Raw genomic sequence first — 24,518 nt, forward strand, 5'->3', positions numbered from 1 at the left:
TGATCCAGCCATATCTTTATCTGTAGGGCAGATGGGCATGGCTTGGCTGAAATGGCCTCACAGGCCAAATGAACAGTCCTGGTGGGCCTAACTAGGCCTGAAGGCTGGAAACTACCCACCACTCTCAGTGAAAGAGTAGTGAAAAGCAGCAGCTAAACCATTTAAAATGTCTGTGAAAATAAATAAAAATGTCTTCACCTGTCACAGTCACATGCAGACACACATGAACAACAACAATGTAGAAGCCCAGCAAAGTTCCCTAGGTAGAGAATTCCATGGACAGGAAGAACTACAACCGAGTAGGCCTTTTCCCTTGTCACTACTGACCTTACTTCAATTTTCGGGCAGGGGTGGACTTTGGTCTTTCAAATTTCATCAGCACCCTGTGAGAGGTCAAAAATTGGCTCCCCCTCACCTCTCACCTTCCATTCTGTGCATGTACTATGTCATAGTTGTGATGCCCTTTTGGCACCCCCTTCAGCTTGGTGCCCAGTGCAGGGGAATCAGTTGTGCTGCCCTAAATCCACCTCTGTTTGGGACATCTTGAGGAGTGCTTCCAAAGATCACCTTAATGCTCTTGGGTAGTTTGATGTAGGGGCAGGCATTCCTTCCTGCTTCCAAGTAGTGTAGGACTTTAAAGGTAAGCACCAACACTTTGAATGTGTTCAGAACATTCAGCTAGGAACCAGTGGGGCTTTTTAAGTTGGCGGAATGCTTGGGACCCTCATTATCAGCATCTTCTCCTGAAATGCAAAGCTTATCCTTTAGCAAGAGTGTCATCCCATCCAAAACAGGTCAGACATCTTTACATGGAGCAGGTAAACCACCTGCCCACAGAACCGCTATCATGCCAAGACTGAGCTTCAGTTTATTGGCCCTAATCCAGCCTATTACTGATTCTAGACACTGATTCAGCACTTCGACTGCCTTACTTGACTCAGATGTAAAGGAGAAGTAGAGTTGGAAGTAATCAGTATATTGATGACATTTAACACTAGATCCCGGCATATCCTCAGCCAGGTTGTTTCATGCAGGTGTTCAAAAGCATAGAAGTCAGGACCTGTGGGCCCCCCAGCAAAAATGCTTAGATAGCAAAAATAAATTCCCAAGCATCACCTTCTGGAAACAATATTACAGATAGGTTAGAATGTCTAACTCCTAACTCAGAGCTTTTCCAGAAGGATACAATTGTTTACATCTTGAAATTCATGGGGTCTGAAAAATGGGAACTGTTGTACTCTTCAGGTCTTTCCTCCAGCATAAGGTAAAGGTAAAGGGACCCCTAACCATTAGGTCCAGTCGCGGACGACTCTGGGGTTGCGGCACTCATCTCGCTTTACTGGCCGAGGGAGCCGGTGTACAGCTTCCGGGTCATGTGGCCAGCATGACTAAGCCACTTCTGGCAAACCAGAGCAGTGCACGGAAACGCCGTTTACCTTCCTGCTGGAAGCACCTTCCCACTGGAAGCACTGCGTGCTTTCAAACTGCTAGGTTGGCAGGAGCAGGGACCAAGCAACGGAAGCTCACCCCATTGGGGGGATTCGAACTGCTGACCTGATCGGCAAGCCCTAGGCTCTGTGGTTTAACCCACAGTGCCACCCGCGTCCAGCATAGGTCATTCATTAGGGTGACCAGCACTGTTTCTGCGCTTCCAGGCATGAAAACAGATTGAAATAGTTCCATCAGAAAGTATTGGAAACATTATAGGAAAACACTCACCCTTATCATGCACAGAGAGAAAAACAATGCCAGGGAAGGTTAGGCAAGGAATTGATAAGAAAAATACATAAAATGTTGAGGTGATGGCTGGTTTGACAGGAGGATATGTTTGAAAAGATGCAGCCAAGTGTTCAGAATCACTGCAGATTTTATGAGAGAAAACATGACCAAATCAGACAATATTTTTTTAGAATAAAGGAGGGGGAGGGAGCTTGTGACAAAGTCCAGGTAAGTTCACAATGCACAAACCTCAAGTAACAACATGTGGGTGGGAAATTCAGAAACAGGGCATAAAGAGAGGGAAATTTCTTATTCATGCTCTGCTCTCCTTCCTCCAAACCAAGATATTGCATTGCAGTTTATTAACCAATTTTAGTATTATATACTCTGAGAGAGGGCACTAGGAGAAGGGGACGACAGAGGACAAGATGGTTGGACAGTGTTCTCGAAGCTACGAACATGAGTTTGACCAAACTGCGGGAGGCAGTGCAAGACAGGAGTGCCTGGCGTGCTATGGTCCATGGGGTCACGAAGAGTCGGACACGACTAAACGACTAAACAACAACAACTCTGAGAGATATATTGAGAAGTAGTGTGGTAGAGCATTGGACTATGTTGGACTGTGAAGGCCAGGGTACAAAGTGCCGCTCAGTCATGAAGGTCTGGGTAACCCAGACTTAACTATCTCTCAGCCTAGCCTACCTCAAAGAGTTGTGAGGATGAAAATGAGAAGAGCAGATAGCCTTGTGTGAACTCCTTGTCTGAAGTGTAGGATTAAATGATTAAAGAAATAAAATAATAAATATACTATATTCTAGCATAAAACATAATGATTTATTTTTTTAAAGTATAAACTTTTATAATTTCACCATGCTTTCATGCATGCAAATATATTTTTTCGATACACCATTAAGGTATGTGTAATTATTAAACTTGTATTTGAAGATTGTTTAGTGGAAACAATGAGAAATACAATTATGATATACAATAAAATTGTCCAAGACACATTGAAAAAATAAAAAAAGCTATGAAATATATTTTAAAGGACAAACCTATATCCAAATTTCTTAAGACACAAATAATCCTCTGCTCCAATTTGCATGATAAAGATTTTGGATGACAAATTTGAAGTAAGAACTCCCAAACATAGAAGAAATAAATAAAATACATGCAGAATTGCTTAATTTTTTTTCTAATAAGGGCCTTACTTTTATGTGAGAACTTCGGTATCTTATCTCTCATACAAAAAAGACTTTTAGAAGCTCAACATACCATTTGGCTTCAGGCATGATTTTCACATTGGAACCATTCTATTCATTTCTACAATTCAGAAATGTTAGTAGAGAACAATATGGATATGAGTCACTAGCAAACGAGCAGCAACAAGAACTTTCAAATGAATCCCATTTGTTTCTTTAGTATTATTTTTAAACATGATAAATAAAGCTTCCAGTCAGCTCAGGATAAGAAATCTTCAGCCCAGTTATTCTATTTTATAACATACAAATAAAGCAAATGTGCGGCAAAAAGGTAGCTGTGGTAGGATTAACAATTTCAGCTAGAAGCTGACCTATCTGGAATGCTGTTTCTAGAAAGTGATGCTTGGAAATTTCTTATTGCTCTAGTGACAGTTTTGCTGGGGGGTGGGGGTGGACACAGGTCCTGGCCTCCATTCTTTGGAACACCTGCATGAAACAACTGGTTGAGGATATCCAGGGACTGGGGTGAAATGTCATCACGCATACAATCGCACTGTATTGCTGTAGTCCTAAGCATATTACTACAGACTAAGTACCATTAAACTTGGTGAGGCTTATTATCTGAGTAAATTTGCTTAGGATCATGAATTAATTTTTCTTACAATCTAATTGAAGGGCCAGTTAAATCAAATACATGATAATTAATTCTGACGAGTGTGTCCATTCCATTTCTGGCTAGGCATTCAAAGTATGAGCTCACTCTTGAATAAGTGTTCAGGTTTCAAATAATATTTTTATCTCCCTAAACCCATAAACCAACTTTAGCAAGGCAGGAATAAGACTTAGAAAGCAGACAACAATAAATTAAGTCATATATGTCACTTTGCTGTGTATAGCATAATGTATTTGTTGCTGAATTAAAAAACCCTCTATCATTTTAATCTGTAGGAAGCATCATATACATAAAGCTCATAACTTGGCTTCCACTGTGTTGTGCCTCCTCCAGGAAGCAGTCAAAATTACGTCATCCTGCTGTCAGCTGCCTGTCAGTGGAAACACCTGACATCATCACAGAGAAAATGAGGTGGATGACCACATTGCTTTTTATCCAGACAGCAACATTTCAGCTAGACACTTCCCATCAGCTTGATGGTCAGCTAAAAGCAGTAGTTCTGGACTAGAAGGGAGAAGAGCAGGGCCAATCATGGGATTGCTTCCTGCATGAATTAAGAATGGTGTTTAAAATGCTTCCTGAGAATGATGAGGGGCACATACTGGCCCAATTCAGACAATGTTTTATCATTATAGGGATGAAAGAAGCTCATATGGCTGTGAAGAGCTTGCAACATAGTTTAGCATTACACCTGAACCCTAAACTATTATTAATCTTAACCAGACGTAGACAAACTTGGCCCTCCAGATGTTTTGGGACTACAATTCCCATCATCCCTGACCACTGGAGGGCCAAGTTATCCTATGCCTGATCTTAAACATAGTTCTAGTTCACTGAAACAAAATAGCTTCATAATTCATAGATATATGCTGACTTCTTTCAGCTAAACATAGTTAAGACCAAACAGTTTGTCTGATCTTAGACATGATGGTAAACTATGTTTAAAGCAGAATAAAAGCTTCTGAACTCATTCTCCCCATGGTGTGAGTGGAAGAGGAGGAGGAGGAGAGATGAGTGCTTGAGCCATGAGAAGCTAAGTTCATTTTTGTAGTGATAAACCATTGTTTATTGTTACATCAGAATGTGGCTGGTGCATTCAACTGTAACAGAAAACCATAATATGCAAGACAGTACTGAGTTTCAGGCTTGTGCATTCCTTCCTCCCCCTTCCTCTGATGTATAACTTAGTCAATGCTCATGAAAAGAACCTTTCAACTTGGTATTTGTTTATAGTCACACCTTTAGGGTTGCCATATGAACTACAGTTTATTGAGGTTTGCCTAAATCACCCTTCCCCAATTGGGTGCCCTACTGAGGTTTTGGACTACAAGTCCCATCATGTCTGATCATGCTGGCTGAAGCTGATGGGAGTTGTAGTCTAAAACATCTGGAGAGCGCCAGACTTGGGGAAATTGATTCAGATTCTGGGCGTATCACTTTAGCCATTAGCCTAGATACCTAGTTTTTATTGTGTATTGGCCCTACAGAGTAATTTCTAAATGTTTTAAAAGTTTTAAAAACCGTATTTATTCACATGAAGTAAGAGTTGAGCTAGAAAAAAAAGCCTAAATTCTTTTTGGTATGTTTTGCTTCTTGGTGGACAAACCACCCAGAATTGCTACCCAACTACTCTAAAATTCTGGATGTCTCAACTCTTTTTTTCTGGGCAGCCCCATTTCCAGCTAAGGGAGGTAAAAAGCAATAGCATTGTTCTGACTCCAAAACATTTTCCTATCTCTATGAATATTATTGCTTCCATGTCAATCATATCTGAGATGACCCCTATTTTCTCACAGCTGTAACACTGGAAGGTGGGGAGTTGATTTATTATTCTCTAAATTGCCCAGAATGCTACATGCACGTGTGTGCACATTTCTGCAAGGGATATAAACTATATATCTATATGCGTAGATATCTCTGACTATACATAAGGGTCTGGTGACTTCTGTTTCAGTGTATCTGAAGAAGCGTGCATGCACACGAAAACTCATACCTATGACAAACTTAGTTGGTCTCTAAGGTGCTACTGCAATGAATTTTTTTATTTTTTGTTTCGACTACGCCAGACCAACACGGCTACCTACCTGTAACCATGTATATGTAGTTATAGATACAGATATAAACAGTTATGAAAACTGAAAAGCTGCATTAGCTAGTGTCTGAGATGAGCATTGGATGGCCAGTCTCAAATCTATGAAAAGCCAGCCAACCTGGTCATAAGGCAATCCTAGAGACCGTAAACAAATACAAATAAAGAGAAAACATACATTTTATAACTTTTCAAACAACAGCAACTGGATGTCATTGTTACTTACTATGAAGCAGTGGCTGAACATTGTAGGAAAGGCAAGTTCCGTACACTATACCAATACTCCTATAGCAGTTTATAAATAACATACAGTAGTTACTTGCACCTAATGTAGCTAGGCTGCTTATCTTCTTTAACAGGCTTCTGTGTGTATATCCCTCCCTGTGTGGGCAATTATGCATGCAAACAGCCACTGATCACACCTGAAGCTGCATGTGTGAACCCTGGTAATCCTGCCCTCTATTAGAGCATCCAATCTCCCTGCTTCCCCTTGGCCCTCCAGGGAGGCCAAGAAATATTCCAGGATCCCAGCTTCTTTTACTGCATAACTTGCTGCTGTTGGATTGAGGTGTTGGCCCACTTGGTGCAGTTCTTGTTGATATTTAGTTTTCTTTTGGTAGGAAAATCTGAAAGTGAGAAATATAACAAAATTTATAATATGCATTTCCCTGATGGTCTTCTACTATTTCATGGATTTGCTAGCTTGTGAACTGGCAACTTAGCTTTCTTCAATTAAGTTCTTCATCATCATAAGTTTATTTCAATACCGCTTTTTGGCCAAGGCCCCCCCCAAAGTGGTGCAAAGATTAATATAATACGATGCAGTAACTACAGTAAATACAAACACAGAAATAAAGTAAAATAAAAAAATTCCTTCAGTAGCACCTTAAAGACCAACTAAGTTTTTATTTTGGTATGAGCTTTCGTGTGCATGCACACTTCTTCAGATACCTGAAGAACGCACACGAAAGTGCATGCACACGAAAGCTCATACCAAAATAAAAACTAAGTTGGTCTTTAAGGTGCTACTGAAGGAATTTTTTTATTTTACTTCGATCCAGACCAACACGGCTACCTACCTGTAAACAGAAATAAAGGTAAAGGTAAAGGGACCCCTGACCCTTAGGTCCAGTCATGACTGACTCTGGGGTTGCGGCGCTCATCTCGCGTTATTGGCCAAGGGAGCCGGCGTACAGCTTCCAGGTCATTTGGCCAGCATGACAAAGCCGCATCTGGCGAACCAGAGCAGCACACGGAAACGCCATCTACCTTCCCGCTGTAGCGGTACCTATTTATCTACTTGCACTTTGACATGCTTTCAAATTGCTAGGTTGGCAGGAGCTGGGACTGAGCAACGGGAGCTCACCCCGTCGTGGGGATTCGAACCACCAACCTCCTGATCAGCAAGCCCTAGGCTACCCACAGTGCCACCCGTGTCCTCAAACACAGAAGTACTGTACAATAATTCAATAAGAATAATATATAAAAATCCAAGGCACACCAAGTATCGCACTCTATACATTCATGAGTAGTATTTGTGCTCTCACCACAATACAACTGCCACCTACTTGCTACTTGCTTGCTCCATCTTCCATGTGACAGCACTTTAGATCAGATCTTTTCAAACTGTGTGTTGCGACATGTTAGTGTGTCGGCTGCAGTGTGTAGGTGTGTCGCGTGAACACTCCCCATGCTTCTTCCAGGGCTTTATCTATTTTTTTTGTATGTGTGCAAACCTTGAGGTTCTCCTAAGCTTGAAGATACCTTCCTCTTGTGTGCTTCCGGTGCTGTTTTGGCTACATAAGAAATCACACATGGAGTATTAGTTTGCTATTAGTAAAGGGAGGAAGAACCAAAACAGGACTGAACTTACCTAATGGCTACACAATGCAATATGAATTTTTTTAGGGACTAGGAGATAAAACTGAGGAGGCATGAGTGGAATACAGTAGCCAAAAGAGGGCACAGCAGGCTGGAACCCTAGTCAGAACAGGAGCACTTCATGCTGCAACTTTTTTTTTTAAAGTTCCATTCATAATGCATTTAAATTTACTAGATTGCTCACATTTTGGGGAGAAGAGAATGGAAGAGATGTTAGTTTGGCTTCTGACTTGAAGCGATTGTGGTTGCTTGAGGTGTTAGGGCAGGAGTGAATAACTTTTCCACATTCCCTTGGGAATGTTGGAGATGGTGTACTAGTGGGAAGGGTGATGTGGCGCAAAAATGATTGACATTTTGCAGGAGTGCCCGTCTCTCCACCCTACTCAGTCCCCTCCCCCCATTTTTCTCTTCCATTAGCATAACCTGAAACTGATTGCTTGGCAAGGCTTCACCTCCTTCTGTTTGTTTCAGCTCTGTCCATTCATATTTCCCCACATCCTGTCCTCCTTTCCACTCTCTGGGTTCTCCCTACCCGTTGCAAGCCCCACCCCCCCTCCCCAGCTCACCATGTAGCAGCTACTCCTATTTCTCCACTGCTTTTTCCTCTCTGTCATGCACACACACAAACATGACATGGAAGAGGAGAGCCAGGGTGGCTTTACCACATCACAGAGTCACATACAGTCACCAGGCTGCTGATTCCTTCCTTGCCACTGTGTTATGACATTTCTGGCTTGTTAACCGTTTTGTTTGAAGATCATATTATTTTTTTCTTTTGTTCTGCTTGCTAATATTTAGACTTTGTTTTGAAAAAAATTTATTGGAAACATTTGACTCTTGTGCTTTGTGATGGTTTCATCTTGTAATAATGTGACACCATTGAATGGCCTTTTAATATCTTCTACAACTGATCATTAGATCATTGGATATCATTTTCATTGCTTCCATGCTTAAATCAAAGTTGAACGTTTGTTTTACTGATATTGATTATTCAACTGACTAGCTGATTAATTGATTTGTTTGTATCTCGTTCAGCTGGGAGATGATGAAAGGTATAAAAACAATACCTCCCAATTTAGTTCATTTCACAACTAAATCCAGTCAGAAATCTGAATCAAAAGATATACATGAGTCTAGTTCTATTTTAACTCTTGAAAGATAAAATATTTATTTTGTCGGATTAATAGACTGGAATAGCTTCAAAATACTGATAAACAAATAGGACTTTGATAGAAATGAAGCAGAGAAAATAAAAAGTTAAGAAATAAAATTTATTGGGAAGAATAATGCTAATCATGACAAGATACAAGAAGAAATGAAGATTAAACAAGTGAATATGTGTTAGAATGAAACAATAACTGGCCATTGAAGTTACAAGATAGAATCGAAGAGTTAAATAATAAAGTTAGAGTAATTTTTGGAGAGAATACCTGAAGGCTCTTTTGACAAACCATGGTTCTCTTTCATGGTAATATGAGTATAGTCTTTCATTCTTTTTAGGACTGATACCAGAGTTGAGGAAGGGACCCAGGTGGCGCTGTGGTTAAACCACTGAGCCTAGGGCTTGCTGACCAGAAGGTCGGCGGTTCGAATCCCTGTGACGGGGTGAGCTCCCGTTGCTTGGTCCCAGCTCCTGCCAACCTAGCAGTTCGAAAGCACGTCAAAATGCAAGTAGATAAATAGGAACCGCTACAGCGGGAAGGTAAACGGCGTTTCCATGTGCTGCTCTGGTTTGCCAGAAGCGGCTATGTCATGCTGCCCACATGACCTGGAAGCTATACGCCAGCTCCCTCGGCCAATAATGCGAGATGAGCGCGCAACCCCAGAGTCGGTCACGACTGGACCTAATGGTCAGAGGTCCCTTTACCTTACCAGAGTTGAGGCTCCTTTCTGCCATAAAGCTAGATATTCTGGTTTAGATAAAAGACTGCATGATACATGGGCCAGATTGCATAATGATGTTTCAAGAAAATCAATACAATGTATGGTTTGGGAGAACCTTTGAAATGTTATGTAACTCTCTTGTTCAATTATTATCTAATTCTTACAATATTCTCTATAAGAGGAGTCAGTCAAAGCTTATTACTTCAGTCTTACAATGAAAATCAATTTGTGACAGGAGACGTTTCCCTTTTAAAGTTTATTACCGTTTTTTTTTTCCAGAATCACACTTTGCATGTTTAATCTTTAGCACAAGGATAAAGATTTTTGGTGCTGATTTTTGCAATAAGCATCTAGCTTTCTAGATTCAGAATCTAGCTTGATTCTGAAAGAAGAGAATTTGGGGCAAATGTAACTTCTTAATTTGGGGTTGTGCTAGGAGCAACGTTAACAGGGCAGTTTCAAAGGACATTTGGTGAGAAATCATGAAGGTTTGGGGATCAATTTGTAATGTAAGTAGTTGGCTTTGAACTGTGGAACTGTATAACAACATTTGGTCTGTACATGTAAATTGTGGTTAGATCCTCTAGGTTTAGTTTGTGTTGATTTTTTGATTTTTTAAAAAAAAAATCAAAGGCTTGGATCCCAAGTGTCCTTCCATTTCTGAAAGGGCTTTCAAGGCAGTGGAGGTTCCTGTTGGCAGAAGGCAAATTTGGCTAATTTCCCCATGCAGCCCCCACATTCCATCCCAACACTGTTGGGTCCGTCAACCCTCTGTAACAGGTATGTAGAGGATGGGTGGATCTTCAGCAGGGAGGGAAAATCAGTGAAAACCAGCTCCTCCCAACCCTTCCACCAATGGAAGCATCCCATGACTGGAGTTTTGCTCACAGCAACTCGGGAGTCAATTCAAAATACTGAAATTGCATAGACATATATAACAGAGAATAATGAGTGGGAATATACAAATATCAAAATAAAAATTAAGATTTCCTATCATTCTGCAAAAAAGAGGAATCACCTTAAAGTGAATGTCAATGCTGATTTAATTCAGTTATCTAACACACATTTATACAAATGTGGATACAAAACAAGTTATTTAGAAAAGGAGTACCGGTATATAAAAAGGAGAACAGTGCCATAAGGTAATTAGTATGCATCATCATATCTGTTCAAATAATACTGGCAACAAATATAAGACTAATTTCCCTAACATGTCAGTAATGTAAAATACATGAAGTATCCATAGAGCAACATTAACTGTTCTGATGACATACCAGTAATAATGACTTCAACATAGAACTATTGTGCATTGGAGTAGATGACTTCTAAGGTCCCTTTCAACTCTATGATTATATGATTCTATAAGTGGTTAATTGTATGGTTTATACCTGGGTTTGGTAATATAATTTATATACAAAAATATATGCTAAACAGGCCCTTTTAAAATTTAAAGTCTATTCTGTGTTAGAAAGTACCTGAATGTGTAATGTGTGTCTGTGTACATTTGTGTTTGTGTGATGTATCACTATTACCTTGAGACAGTATGCCAAGGTCAACTCCTTATCCTTTGATTATGGACTAGTAATCAAGTTAAAATCTGCAGTGCCTTGTTTTCATTGTGTTTTGTCCTCATAATATAAACATGCTTACATTCCTCTAATATTTGATTTTTCTAAGCATTTGACTACTTATCCAATACATTGTGTGTGTGTGTTTTGAAAGGCTGTTTGTAAAGCATTTTCAATACTGCAGTTTGTCTCAAAATAACTACAGGTAAAGTGATCTGCTGAAGTTTTTTAAAAAAAAGAATTAAAAATGCATCATGTATCCAGCAGACTGGAACGTTTTATAATGTATCATGTCAAAATATAATTAGGATGAGTGTAAATTGAATATTGCAGGTATTAAGAAAAGTAATGGAAGGATCTGAAGGCTTTCTTGCATTTGCAGAGAAGCAAGTCCTCACATTTATTTTTGTGTGATGTATGAATTCTCTCTCAGAGGCAGGTCAGCCTATGAGCACATGGGAAATCCTCCTTCCCCTGGTGTGAAGGCAAGACCAGCCAGGAAACAAAGGAGATGAACTTTCCTCTTGTCTTCTGCTTGTACACAGATAGCAAAACCAATCTTACACTTATATTCAGTCAAAAAAGTGAGGAAGCTAGCTGGCTAGGTTTTGTCCCCCTCCCCCATGTAATCCATTCTCTTTTAGTTTAGATGGATCCAATAATATTTATAGTAAAGAAAATCAAGGAATGCAGGGCACTTCATAAGTTATGTGTATAGTATGTATGCCTTATGAGCTGCCTTGGTCCATAAGAAAAATCAAAGAGCATATTTGGGCAATATTTTTATTAGGCCAAACAGAATATCACAGAAGTGTGCAGGATTGAAAGCATGCACATTATCATCTCATATTTTGGCTGGCCTAATAAAAGTTCTAAAATTATAGTGTGTAAAGGTGAGACAAATGTGCTTTTAAAGACACACACACTGGTATAAAATGATGTGCTCATACAATTGAGTTCTATGGAGAAAAATAATGGTTTTCAGCTGGAAAGACTGCCGAGAGGATCATAACTTGCTCTACTTGCTCTCCCAGGCAAAAATAGTATTTAGGGAGAACATTCATTTATTTACTAACTTGGTTTTTTTTTTAATGACTGCCATTCATTCCTAGAGCGGGAAGAAATGCACTTTGGAATGCTGCTGTAAACTACCCCACACCCCTGAAACTAGATGGCTCAACTAAGAGGGATCCATAGAAGTGGTGCAATGTGCATTCACTTCTCTACTCTTGAGTTGCTGTGATATGGGAATTTGTTTCTGCATTGCCTGTTACATTGACAAGCATTTTTGCCAGTCTAGAATAAACATGAATACATCCTAGTTTTCCATTCAGCATAGATTAGAACCCCCAAAATTATAGTTCTGGGGAAATATTACCGAGATCATATAAACAGAGATTAATTACACATTAACACTCCTTTACTTATCTCTCTCCTCGGTTTATATACCCCGGTTAAAAGAATTCTCAGCCACATAACTGAACAATGTATTCTCCATTAATGTTATAGTTAGCAGTGCTTAAGGTTTCTCTATGCTGTAATCAGGCATTCCCAACAGCAGCTTGATGTCAGATAGTAAACATCCTATTACAGAAAGAAGCAGCTTAGGCCTGCAGTGAATTTTCTGCTTTTTCTAAACACAGGATCCATAATCCTAGAACGTTTCAAAAAACAAAAGAATTTATTTTCTCCCTTTCCCACCCATTTTAAAGTTTATTATGGTTTAGGATCTCACAATCCAAATTTGATGAACATGGTGACATTCCCAGTTTTAGAGCTGGCAGTATCAGGCAGCTACTGGACATTCCAGTTGGCAGGTTGAGTCGGCTGGCATGGGTGGGGTTGGGGGTATAACCAACTTGTCACAGTTCCCAACATGTTGTCACTCTTCCTAATTAAGTTAATAAAACCTGCAAATTAACTGAGGCTGTCTAGTTTGTTTTTCAGCCCAGAACAAATCCCACTGCCCTGCTTTAACATGATTTTCCCCCTACTTTGCTGTTCTCCTTTACTCTTACAATTTGGTAACATTTATTATGATATACACAATAGAGTTGCACCACTAAATGCTGTTACTGGTGCCCACAGGGAATTATGCAAAGACTTGCAACCACCTGATATAATTCAGAAGTTGAGTTTTAAGAAGTGTTCCTCTTGGGTTTTTCAGGATTCAATAGTCACAAAATTGGCTGGCTCCATGTTTTACTGTATATGACTTTGGCAAGGCAGTCTTTGTCTTATATAACTGGGTCCCTGGCTACCATTAAAAATTTCCCTCAGTGCCTGTGCCATGTGCTCCATAGTACTGTGAGAAATTTAAAATGGCAGGCAGCTGCTATACCTACTAACTGGTGGTGCAGACTCAAGGTCAGCATCAGCAATGGGACCTCTTGAGGTGCTTGAGACCCGGGAGCAGCTGAAGGATGACTGGGGCTGAAGTTCTAGTTACAGGTAGGTAGCCATGTTGGTCTGAGTCAAAAAAAAAATCCTTCAGTAGCACCTTAAAGACCAACTAAGTTTTTATTTTGGTATGAGCTTTCGTGTGCATGCACACTTCTTCAGATATACTGAAACAGAAGTAGCCATACCCTTATGTATATTCAGAGGGTGGGGGGTGGGGGGAATGGGTGATGGGCTGATAGGAGTGGTAAACCTGTTGGTGACTGTTAACGACTGTTAATGACTGCAATTGGTCTTGCGGGGGGGGAGCAAGGGCTGAGGTGCTAAGGAAAGCCACCTGGTATGAACAGAGACATAGGATTCTTATCTCATTATACATGATCAAGCTTTCCTTAGCACCTCAGCCCTTGCTTCCCCCCCCCCCGCAAAACAGTCACCAACAGGTTTACCACTCCTATCATCACCCATTCTCACCACCCCCACCCTCTGAATATACATAAGGGTCTGGCTACTTCTGTTTCAGTGTATCTGAAGAAGTGTGCATGCACACGAAAGCTCATACCAAAATAAAAACTTAGTTGGTCTTTAAGGTGCTACTGAAGGAATTTTTTTATTTTGGTGCTGAAGTTGGCACTGACCACAATCAGAAGTGTTGGATTTGTCTTGATATGAAAGCAAAAATTAATAAAAGTAGTAGCCATGGCTACAACAGGATAAGATACAAAATCAGCCAGGAAGAACCCCTGCAAAAAAAAGCAAAAGCAGCAAGTGGAAAATATTTAATTTAATTTAATTTAATTTAATTTAATTTTTTTTGCTATATTGCAGGGGTGAGGGATGTTTTCAGCCCAAGGACTGTATTCTCTTCTAGGCAATCTTATGGAAGCCAAATGGGTGATGTTATAGGCCAAAAGTAGGCAAAGTTGAAAGGGCTCATAGGCCACAGGATAGCCACCCCTATTTTAATTAGTCAGAAGGAAAGTAGAGTTCTCCTTAACTTTCTGTTTCTTAATTGTGAGATTCCTAGGTTGAACCTTTGACACTCCTGTGCACTTCTAACCTTCCTGAGCAAACTATTCTCCCAACAACTTTTGACCTGTCTGTGCAGAAGTTTCCTGTGCATACTTTTAACTTTCCTGTTAACATGTATCCCTGTGTAGAAGAACCTTTCATACACAAAACAACAATTTTACAGTCCAAACCATACACAGAACCCCAAAAAGAGTGTGGTTGAAAGTCCTATTCCTTCACCAGATGTCATGGAGAACTCTGGTTTAAACAGCCCTGGATTGAAATGCTGGAGCTGGTGTGCTAGTGGGGAGAAGCAATGCAGAAATGCATAGACCCAATACTCGTTCCCAGTTTGCTAAACCATTTCTCTCTTAAGAAGAATTATATCTCTTAAGAGTTGATTCGCACGTGCAGGTAGATCATCGCTTGATATCAAGTCAGCTGCTGAGTGTTGGGCTATGGTCAAGATCAGGCATCCCCAAACTTCGGCCCTCCAGATGTTTTGGACTACAATTCCCATCTTCCCCGACCACTGGTCCTGTTAGCTAGAGATCATGGGAGTTGTAGGCCAAAACATTTGGAGGACCACAGTTTGGGGATGCCTGGTCAAGATACCGGTAATAGTATTTTGTGTACATTTTAAAAAAACCCAAACACATTTATATCCCACCCTTCTTCCAATTTGCTCAGGGTGATGTGAACAATTCTCGCTTAACCTCAAAATAATTATGTGAGGTGGCTTAGGCTGAGAGATAATGACTGTCCCAAAGTCACCCAGTCCTTGTTTAACACTGTGATCACTACACCACACTATAGCAGCAGCATATATACTGAGAAGGGCTTCATGTTAAGCATTGCATGCAGAAGGAGCCAAATTTAGACCCTGACATCACAAAGTAAATGGTTCTTACTGCAGGGCTGGAAATAACTTCTCCCTAACATGTTGAGAGAGCCAATCCCAGGCAAAAGAGGCACAGCTGTGCTAGGTTGAGCAATAATCTTACTCAGGGTAAAGCATCTTCAAACCTAAGGTGAGCATATGAATCGTACTGCACCTCAGATTTTTATAAGAGTAATGTTTTCAGTGATATGTACTGCTATTCCATGGATATAATTTTCCACAGTGATAAAACAATGCAAATCTCTGTGACATAGGTCCCCCCCCCAGTACTCATGTGTAGCTCTCAATGGATTTTGTCATGTTTGAGAATCAAAAGAAGGCTACACTCCTTGATATGAATACAATGACTCATCTTCTTTAGACTTTAAAGAATAATTGCAGTCTATGGTCTTTAAGAATGCTGCACATTGATATTGCCATTGTATCCGATCATTTACCTATTTTAATGCATTGAATATGGCATCATTTCTTTTTTCATATTGTGAAGAAACTATTTTGCTGTGTTGTTAGCATCCATTCCAAAAGCATTTATCTCATTGATGGTTTTTGCATCATTGCTCATGGAAACTCTTTTTCAGTATCAAATGATTCTCCAATTTAGTGTATTCTTTAGTGCTTCTTTAGTGTATTGTAAAATTGTAAACAATGTGCAGCTATCTTTTGCTTTGCTTATTAGAAGCTCATGAGTTACTTCCAGCATAAACACACAAAGTACAAAAGTGCAATTGGTTTCAGTAACACATTCTATCTGAGCAACTCAGGGTCTCTCTCTCTCTCTCTCTCTCTCTCTCTCTCTCTCTCTCTCTCTCTCTCTCTCGGATAGCCATTTCTAGTTAAATAAATATTCATTTTACAATCCTTCCATCTCTGTTCATTCACTCTTATTCCAATTGGCAAGATTTACATTTTGTGTTAAGAAGTAATAAGTGTGGCAAACCTCTCTATCTCAGCAGTCCAGAACTGCCCAGCAGACTTTAGATGCAGTCAGCATTAAGTAAACTTCAAAGAAGCAGTAAATGTCTGCTATACAGAATAACACTTCCATTGCAGTATCAAAAAGCTGTCCTCCTTTGTCCAATCTTTGGTCTTCCTGAGCCTTGGCCCATTGATTAGAAGTAAGCATAAACATTTCCCCAAACATGGCAGGCTTTCATAAAGAAATGGACATAAAAATGAATCTGAGAAACTTGTATTTGCATTTTGAATCTTAGTTTATCCTAGAGTGATTTCTTCCTGACCCTTGTTAGGTTACCAGATTTGTCAATGCTAATTCTTATATTTGCTGCTAGCCGCTAACTAGTAATGGCTAGGAAATTGTTAAGGACTTTTAAAAATCCTGATCGTCAGTTTCCCCAGAATCTAGCACAGTAGACTTGCTTATGCAAGGTCTGGTGATCAGCAGTCTGGAAACAATCCTCAGGCAGATTGGTCTGTCTACTGATCAGCTGGGTCAGACACAATTAATGACAGACACAATGCTGCTTACCTCTGTATGTTATATGACCACAAATAAAGTTCTGGATCATGGATAAAGCAGACAATTTCTCCCAGGCTGGCAGTGTGTGTTGACAACAATTACGTTTAAAAATGCCTCATTTCTTTTCTAAGGTACATGCTTTTAACCTTTGTTCCCTCAACTTAAGTTGTAGTCGCCTGTCCATTCTATACCCTGCCCTCTAGCCCATTTATTCTCACAACAGAACTAGCTCAGTTCTAACTCTGATAATGCCTTCATTCTGAGCAAATTTCTAATTCCCATAAAGGTTTGTATCATAAAACAAGCCAGCATGCTTTCAGTAAAGTTTCTGCTGGGCTTTAAATCATAGGGGCATGTTTTCCTGTTTAGATTGAGTAAGACTTTCATTTTTGTAATGCTCCCATAAAACAGTTATGCTGCGTGAGCTGGACGCAGATCTCACTCAAACCCATTTTTTTAGTGGCAGTACTGCTGATTGTAACAATGTTCTCCACAGCTTGTAACAGTGTAAGTCAATCAGAATAATATCTCATCCCCTCGAAGCCCAATACCCTAGCATTCTGTAGCCACTTCAGGTCTATTAGAAATTTCTTATTACTAATAATTAATTTTAATTAATTAATTAGATTTCTATCCCACTCTTCTTCTGAAGATCACAGGGTGGTTTACAATGTAAAAAAAACAACAACCATAAAAACAAACAAAAACAATAACACTCGGTCTTGGCCGGGAAGGGTGGGATACAAATAAAAGTTTATTATTAGTAGTATTAGTATTCAGACAGATTAAAAGGCCACAGTTTAAGTAGCCAAAGGCCTGGGAGAAGAATGTTTTTGCTTGTCGCCTAGAGATATGTAACGAAGGTGCCAGGCAAGCCTCCCTGATTGGGGAGAGCATTCCACAATGGGAAGCCACCACAAAAATTAAGGTGATATCATTAAAGCGATATGGCCAATGTTGTAAAATATTGCAGCTTATAATTTAATAATACACAAATTATAATTTGGGCCTATCTTTTTAAGATACCAATGTATCTGATATATTAAAATATATATCCAATGAAGTAAGTCTGATTTAAGCCTTGATTGTGTGTTAAAAGGGGGAAGAGATTGATGGAACATATATACAACCCAACTCTCTTTTGACAGGCAGTACAGTAATGTGAATTAGAACTATATTAGAAAATATGGGCTCCGGTCCAAGGACCCCTGTGCAAACACATTTCTGTGTATCCACGATGCACTGATTTTTATCCCTCAGCTATAGCTAAGAATGCAACACAGCACATCAGAGAGTCCTGCAAAACTCAGGGACTTCAACCCAGATGGTGGGTCTCCCTAGGCATATATGACTATCCTTAGGCATACATCAAAATGCATATCACTCCCACATGGAGATCTTTGGATCCCAGTAATGGATTTGAAATATTTCGTAATTTATTTTTCATTACGCTTGTATTCCAACAAGGAGCTCATGTTAGAATACATGGTCTGCCCCCCCCCCCGCTTTTTAATCTTCACAACAACCATGTGGCATAGATTAGGCTTAAAGTGAGGTTCATGGCTGAGTTGGGGTTGGAACCTAAGTCTACTTGACCCTAGTCAGGCACTCTAAGCACTACATCACACTGACATATTCTCTGCAAATAAATTAATTATCCCCAGACATTCTTAGCATGCTTTTTTCACACAATCAGTATTGTTAAAAAATGGGAAAGCTTTTGTTCTTTACCTCTTTTGCAAGTCACGTTTTAGAAAGAAGTCATATGATCTAACATCAGGCGGTGTATTTGTGTGTGTGTGTGTGTGTGTGTGTGTGTGTGAGATGATTAAAAGTCATGAATTCATGCATTAAACTAGGAAGCACTGGCAGAGGAAGAGGAGTGCAAGGGAAGCGCCCCGCCCCCAGCAGCACGATCCTGGTGGGGTGCCATTGCAGTTGCCTCCCCACCCGCGCTGGGCACCATGCCCCCGGGATGCGCGCCAGCCCCGTCCCCGCCTGCTCTCTGCCCCCCGGTGCCAGAGCATGAAGCTCTGCCACTGCTAGGAAGGAGCACTTTTGGAAAACCAGTACAACTAGATGAACAGTTTCAAAAACACATAGTTCTTGAAATATATTTATCAATATATTATGATTTGTATCACAGATTCTCTCCTTAAAGATTGTCACATTTGGGCTTGTGTTTTCTTGTAATGAGGTTGAGGATGGTCATAGTGTGAATGAGTAGTTACATGTGCACATGGCTATATAAGACTGAACTACCTTGGCAACACTTTTTAGAGTCATTATGTCATGGGAATCACTGCCATCCCATGTAATCATGTATACATGCATATACTTCCAGTTCATACATCATAGTACTCCTAAATATGCATAACTAAGACATTCTTATTGGAGGAATTTTAGCACTCCTATCACATGTGCAAACCAGCCCTAATTTGTTTTCATCGTGTACTTATTCCTATAATCAAATTTGGCAATGTTTGGAATTGCTTTAAGTGTAACCAAAGGTCTAATTGTGTGAAGTACTGTATAACTTTTTACTCCCATCATCCCCCTTTTGCTCCAGGTGCTCATAAGTTTCAAAAGCTTGCTGCATGGGGATATTTAGCATTTCAACCAGAAGCTCAAAGCCTGCTGGGCAAATGCAGCTATTTATTGTATATTATAGCTCTCTTGATTATGGTTTAATCTGCAGTCTAAGTATACTTGCTTGTTTGTTTCTAACTCCATTTGTTCTCAATGCATAGGTGTACAATACTGCAAACATAATACATTTTACATTAATTTGATCATTGTTGTGTATAGATCCACATAGGCTGATAGCATTTGAGATCTCTTTGGCTAAATGCCTGGGTGGTTATGGGGTGCCTAACTGCCATCAACTTGAAAAACTTGTGTTTTGTTCAATATCTTCAGCTCATTCACACTGTATACATGCATGCAGTGCACTTTACACACACATACATACACACTTTCTGATGTATATGTATTATGCTCAGTGTAGACTATACAGATGAGGGGCTTTTATATTGGATTTTTACCAATGAAGTTCTTTGAAGACAAAGCTGTAAAATTGAATTTAAAATAGTGTATGATCAGATGTCTGGGCAAATGGCCTTCAGTGTGACCTGATTTCCATATTGCTGCCACACTGAACTCTAAACAGGACTGTCTATATTATCATATAAATATTTGATTATTACTTTCAAAAGTAAATTGTTTGGAACCCTGAAGGATGCTTGGAACAATGAAACATTCTAAGTAAGTACATATTAGATGTATGTATATGTTATTACAGATACAGCTGGTTTAAAAGGATTATTATTTATGTTAGCTTTGAAAATGCCGGGATGTTGTTTTAAGCTAGAATCCTAAATAGAATTACCAGTACTGTACATCAGTCCCACAGTAGATAGTAGAAATTACTTCTGAGTAAATATGCATAGGTTTGCACAGCATATTTTCTTACATCTGTTTTTTTCCCATGTTAGGTGAATACTAGCAATTTATCCCTGCACCATATGGATATTGTTTGGTGAGGGCTGTTCCTGACAGGGAACGATTGGTTGAAGTTATAGACTTATATAAGTTTGTGTGTATATAATAGCTGGTCCAGAAAATGCAATTACAAGGAAATTGTTGGACTGCTGATTCCTCTAGTGATTTCTAAACTAGAAACTAGTTCAAGGTATGTTAAACTGCATGACCAAGACTGAGAAAGCAGGAGATACTTTGAGGCTGCTTCTGTATGGCACTAATAGGATGTTATAAAATAAGGAGAACCTGTTGTGCTGTATGGAGCATTATAGTATTCTGAAATAAATGGCATCTCACAATCCAGTACCACCGGTACTGACAGCATATAAATCAATTGTGCAAGAGTACTTCATGTGAGGTGTCAATTTGTTGCAGGAGAAATCTACCCACCATACAATCTGGATGCTGTATTCTTTTTCTCCCTGACAGTACTTGGCAACAGCCTGGCAGGAGCATTTGACACTGAATCTGGGCTGGAGCACACATTACAACTGTCATGGGAATGACACCAAAAATGGTATCCCTAAAGTGACAGATCTGCCTCTGTGCTGTAATGTACAAAAACACTTACTGCCTGGAGTTTTGCCACCACATTACAGATCACCCTGCCCTTGCTCCAGGTTCCTGGTGGTCAAGAGTAGGTGGTGATGGAGATTAACAGTGGATGGGAGGTTACCACAGAGTATTTGTATGTGTTACACCTGGGAGACACAACCATTTTAGGTGACATTTCTTAGGCACTAGTGATGTGCTCCACTGCCTCCAGTTTGACAACCTGTTATGTGCTACTGAACCCACCATAAGTCAGTGTGGTTAGAATGTTGGACTAAGAAAACCAAGTTCAAATTCTCAAGCCATGAAGCTCCCTGGTCATTGATCGCTGGAACAGTCACCATTGTCTCAGTCTGTCTAACATGCCTCAAAGTTTTTTCTGAGGTTTAAAATGGGTGGGGGGAGAAGTTTGAGCTGCCTTGAATTCCTTGGAAGAAAGGTGGGATAGATAAGTAATAAACAGGCAATTTGTTGTGATGACTGCTACTGTTGCTCAGCAATGCTTCCAACATGCATTAGGATTAGTACATTACAACTCCAAAAGTATATATATATATATATATATATATATATATATATATATATATACACACACACACACACACACACACACACACACATACATTGCTTGAACCAACATAGGAATCTGCCTTATATGGAATCAAACCATTGGTTCATTTAGTGCTACAATGACTGGCAGCCAAGCACCTAATTTTAGGTAGGGGTCAATTCCAGACCTATCTGAAGAGGCTAAGGACTGAACCCAGAGCCTTTTGCGTGTGAATAATGTGCTCTGCTATTAGAACTACAGCCCTTTCCTACGGTAGATACTTGCTAGTGGAATTAATCTGGTTATTGTTTCAAAATCTGGCAACCGATGATGGCTATGCCACATCAACACTATGCCAGAATTTTCCTGTTAGTTGGACGTTATTCAGACAGTAGACTATGAGTCAAATAAATGGACCGCCATTAAGAAAAGTACATGGGAAAGAGCTCCACCTGAAGCTCCATTTTAGGCATAAATAACAGACATATATCTTTCATCACAAGTTCAAGCAGCAGTTTTCATAGTGTCATGAAAAATTGGGGAGGAAATAAAAAGACATTTCCTGCTATGCACACACAGGTCTTTCCACAGGCATCGACTTTGGCCATGGTTCTTTGGTGGATGTTGACTACCATATGACAAACACTGTTGAAACCAACTGATGCATACGCTACTGAAACCAAGTAACTAATCATAACATTACATAACAAATGAGATCTGCCCACAGTTTTTTAAATATTCTCACATCTTCATATGACATAGGCAATTAATTACAGTTTGAGATATCGATTTGAGCGATTTGGGTTATCCTAGAAGCACTATTTCTGTGGCAAGAGCAGAGCAAATCAATCCTTTGGGTTCCAGATTTGGAAATAATTTCCAGTCTGTAGTTCTATTATTGTAATAACTAATAAATATTGGATGTAATAAAAGCAGTTTAAGCAATCTTTTATTACGTTTGAAATTTTAGTAGCTGGGTGAAAAAATAAAAATGCATCCCCCAAACGGGTTCTCACCCCCCCACCTTTTGTCCAGGCACTGGGGTATGTTCACTTGTGTAATGAAAACACAGTAGACAAACATTCAACGTGGTTAATCAGATGAATGGGAAAAGACAAATGAGGAAATCATTGGGATTTGGCAAGATCCACTGACTGGATCTGCGTATTTTGATTATGGAATAATGCCTGGGAGGAACGGTGCCAGTTGCAGGATATGTTGGGCTCTCTAAATGCTGGTGGATTCTTTGCACAAACAGGCAATAGTATTTTCTCACCCACCCATCAAGCCCCTTTAAGAACAGCAGCAGCAGCAAGAAACAACACACGCAGCCACACAGGCAGACTCAAATCAATGCAAATACAACCGAGCAGGCTGCTAACGATCACCATTTTTATGCATAAGACGATCTTCGGGCATTATTACATATATATTTATATATTTTTAAAAAAATGCATGCGAGAAAAGTGCACATACCAAGTAATGATCTCAGAGAGAGAGAGAGGAGGGGGGGAACCTGGCAGCTTCCCCCTTCTCCTGCCAAGTTATCATTGAGAAAACAGACAGGCAGAGTGACGTCCTGGGTCAGACTGAGTGCGGATCGACTCTACCAAGGAAACAGGGAGGCCCGTGCATCCTTCGAGTGCCCACCGCCGCCTTTCTCCCCCTCACAGCCGGCTTCGCCTGGTGCGGAGCAGCCGTTTAAATGGACCCCGTGCTGCGGGAGACCCCGCCGATCTCCGGGCGAGAGCTCGAGGAGGTGGCCTCAAGCTGCCTCGGGCAGGCATCTCCCCCCTTTCTCCGGCTGAGGTCGCGGAAGCCCAGTTAAAGGAGGCGTGTGTAAAGATTTTGCAATGTCCCTGCATGGGGTTGTAGACTTTCCTAGCAAAGAAACCGGCTTCGGCTTCTTTACAGTCCCCGACGACTCACCTGATTAAACCGCCTGCGGTTCTGCCCTGACCAGGTAAATCGAGTCCACACCTTATCTTATCATGCACATCTGAAAACTAACATTACATCTGGGGCATTCCCCCCCTTCCCTTTCCTCCCCTTTCTTTTTTAGATTGGGAAGAGCCGAACAGCTGATAGGAGCTCTGTTACACTCCTCCCCCCCCACCTTTCCACCTTCAGACCTGGTTCAATTTGACTTGCTCTGGAGTCAGTTCCTTTTCATAGAAATCACACAGTCAAAGCAGCTACCCAGGCTTTATTGATTTCTCCCTCTCTCCCCGCTCCCCGCCACCTCTTTACCATTTCTTCTTTTATTTTTAAGAATAGCTTGGGGTTTTTGTTTGTTTTTCTTGCGTGTTTTGAGCATGGTGACAGGTTCCATTCCCGCAGGTTTTTGTCCTGTTCCTGCCCTCCCCAACCTTTCCTTTCCGTTCGTGTAAGGGGATTTATTTATTTAAACAACAACAACAAAAGATCATTGCAGCTGGCTAGGGTTCTAGGAGCCACAATCATGGGGCAGTTCCTCGGCATGCAGAGATGGAGAGGCAGAATTAGAAACACCGTGCGCAGGTTGGGGGGGGGGGGAGATTCTCGGGGATGGAGTGAGAGGGAAGCTATTTTAAAGCTGTTGCCGGTATAGTGTGCCTGCAATCGCATCAAACTGTATTGTTACTGTTATTGCTATTGTTGTTGTTATTAATTGATCTGCGGCTGCCTGGAATGTGTGACTGATATCCTGTGTGGGTGTTTGTGGGTGTGGGTACGTCTGCGCGCCTGTCCCACCACTCCTAGATTCCCTTTCAAGGAGCTCAGAAGTTCCGCAGCTTTGCCAATCGGCTGCTACCTTGGCTGCCTCGCCTCTTGGATTACCAAGGGCAGCGCGATCCGTCCGCGGGAGCTTGGGAGGTGGCACACGGGGAAAGAGGCATTGGCACCTCACCTCACCACCTCTCTTTTTCTTAAAAACACTTTCTGATGAGCGATTTGCAGGAGCCAAAGAGGCCTGCCTGCCAGTTAAATACGAGGACAATTGTCCTTATCTACCCAGCTCCCTCTTATTAATATGGTTTTTACCACATTGTAGTACTGATTGTGTGAGGCAGTGTTCTCATGTGCACTTACTT

The 24,518-nt window shown here is 40.5% G+C and overlaps 1 long non-coding RNA gene across 2 annotated transcripts; it reads right to left on the reverse strand.

The window, feature by feature from the left end:
• Positions 1-2,534: 2,534 nt before the first annotated feature.
• On the reverse strand, positions 2,535-23,285 carry LOC118083176 (uncharacterized). 2 transcript variants are annotated; one of them, XR_004692345.3, is made up of 3 exons: positions 22,921-23,218; positions 7,249-7,476; positions 2,535-6,306 (listed from the first exon to the last, which is right to left on the reverse strand). It is a non-coding gene; the product is annotated as an uncharacterized LOC118083176 (long non-coding RNA). The 2 variants fall into 2 exon arrangements; XR_015949128.1 differs by lacking the exon at positions 7,249-7,476 and having other exon boundaries at positions 22,921-23,285.
• Between the last annotated feature and the right edge of the window lie 1,233 nt (positions 23,286-24,518).

Source organism: Zootoca vivipara, chromosome 3 (genome assembly GCF_965207765.1).
Source record: "Zootoca vivipara chromosome 3, rZooViv2.hap1.1, whole genome shotgun sequence".
NCBI lineage: Eukaryota > Metazoa > Chordata > Lepidosauria > Squamata > Lacertidae > Zootoca > Zootoca vivipara.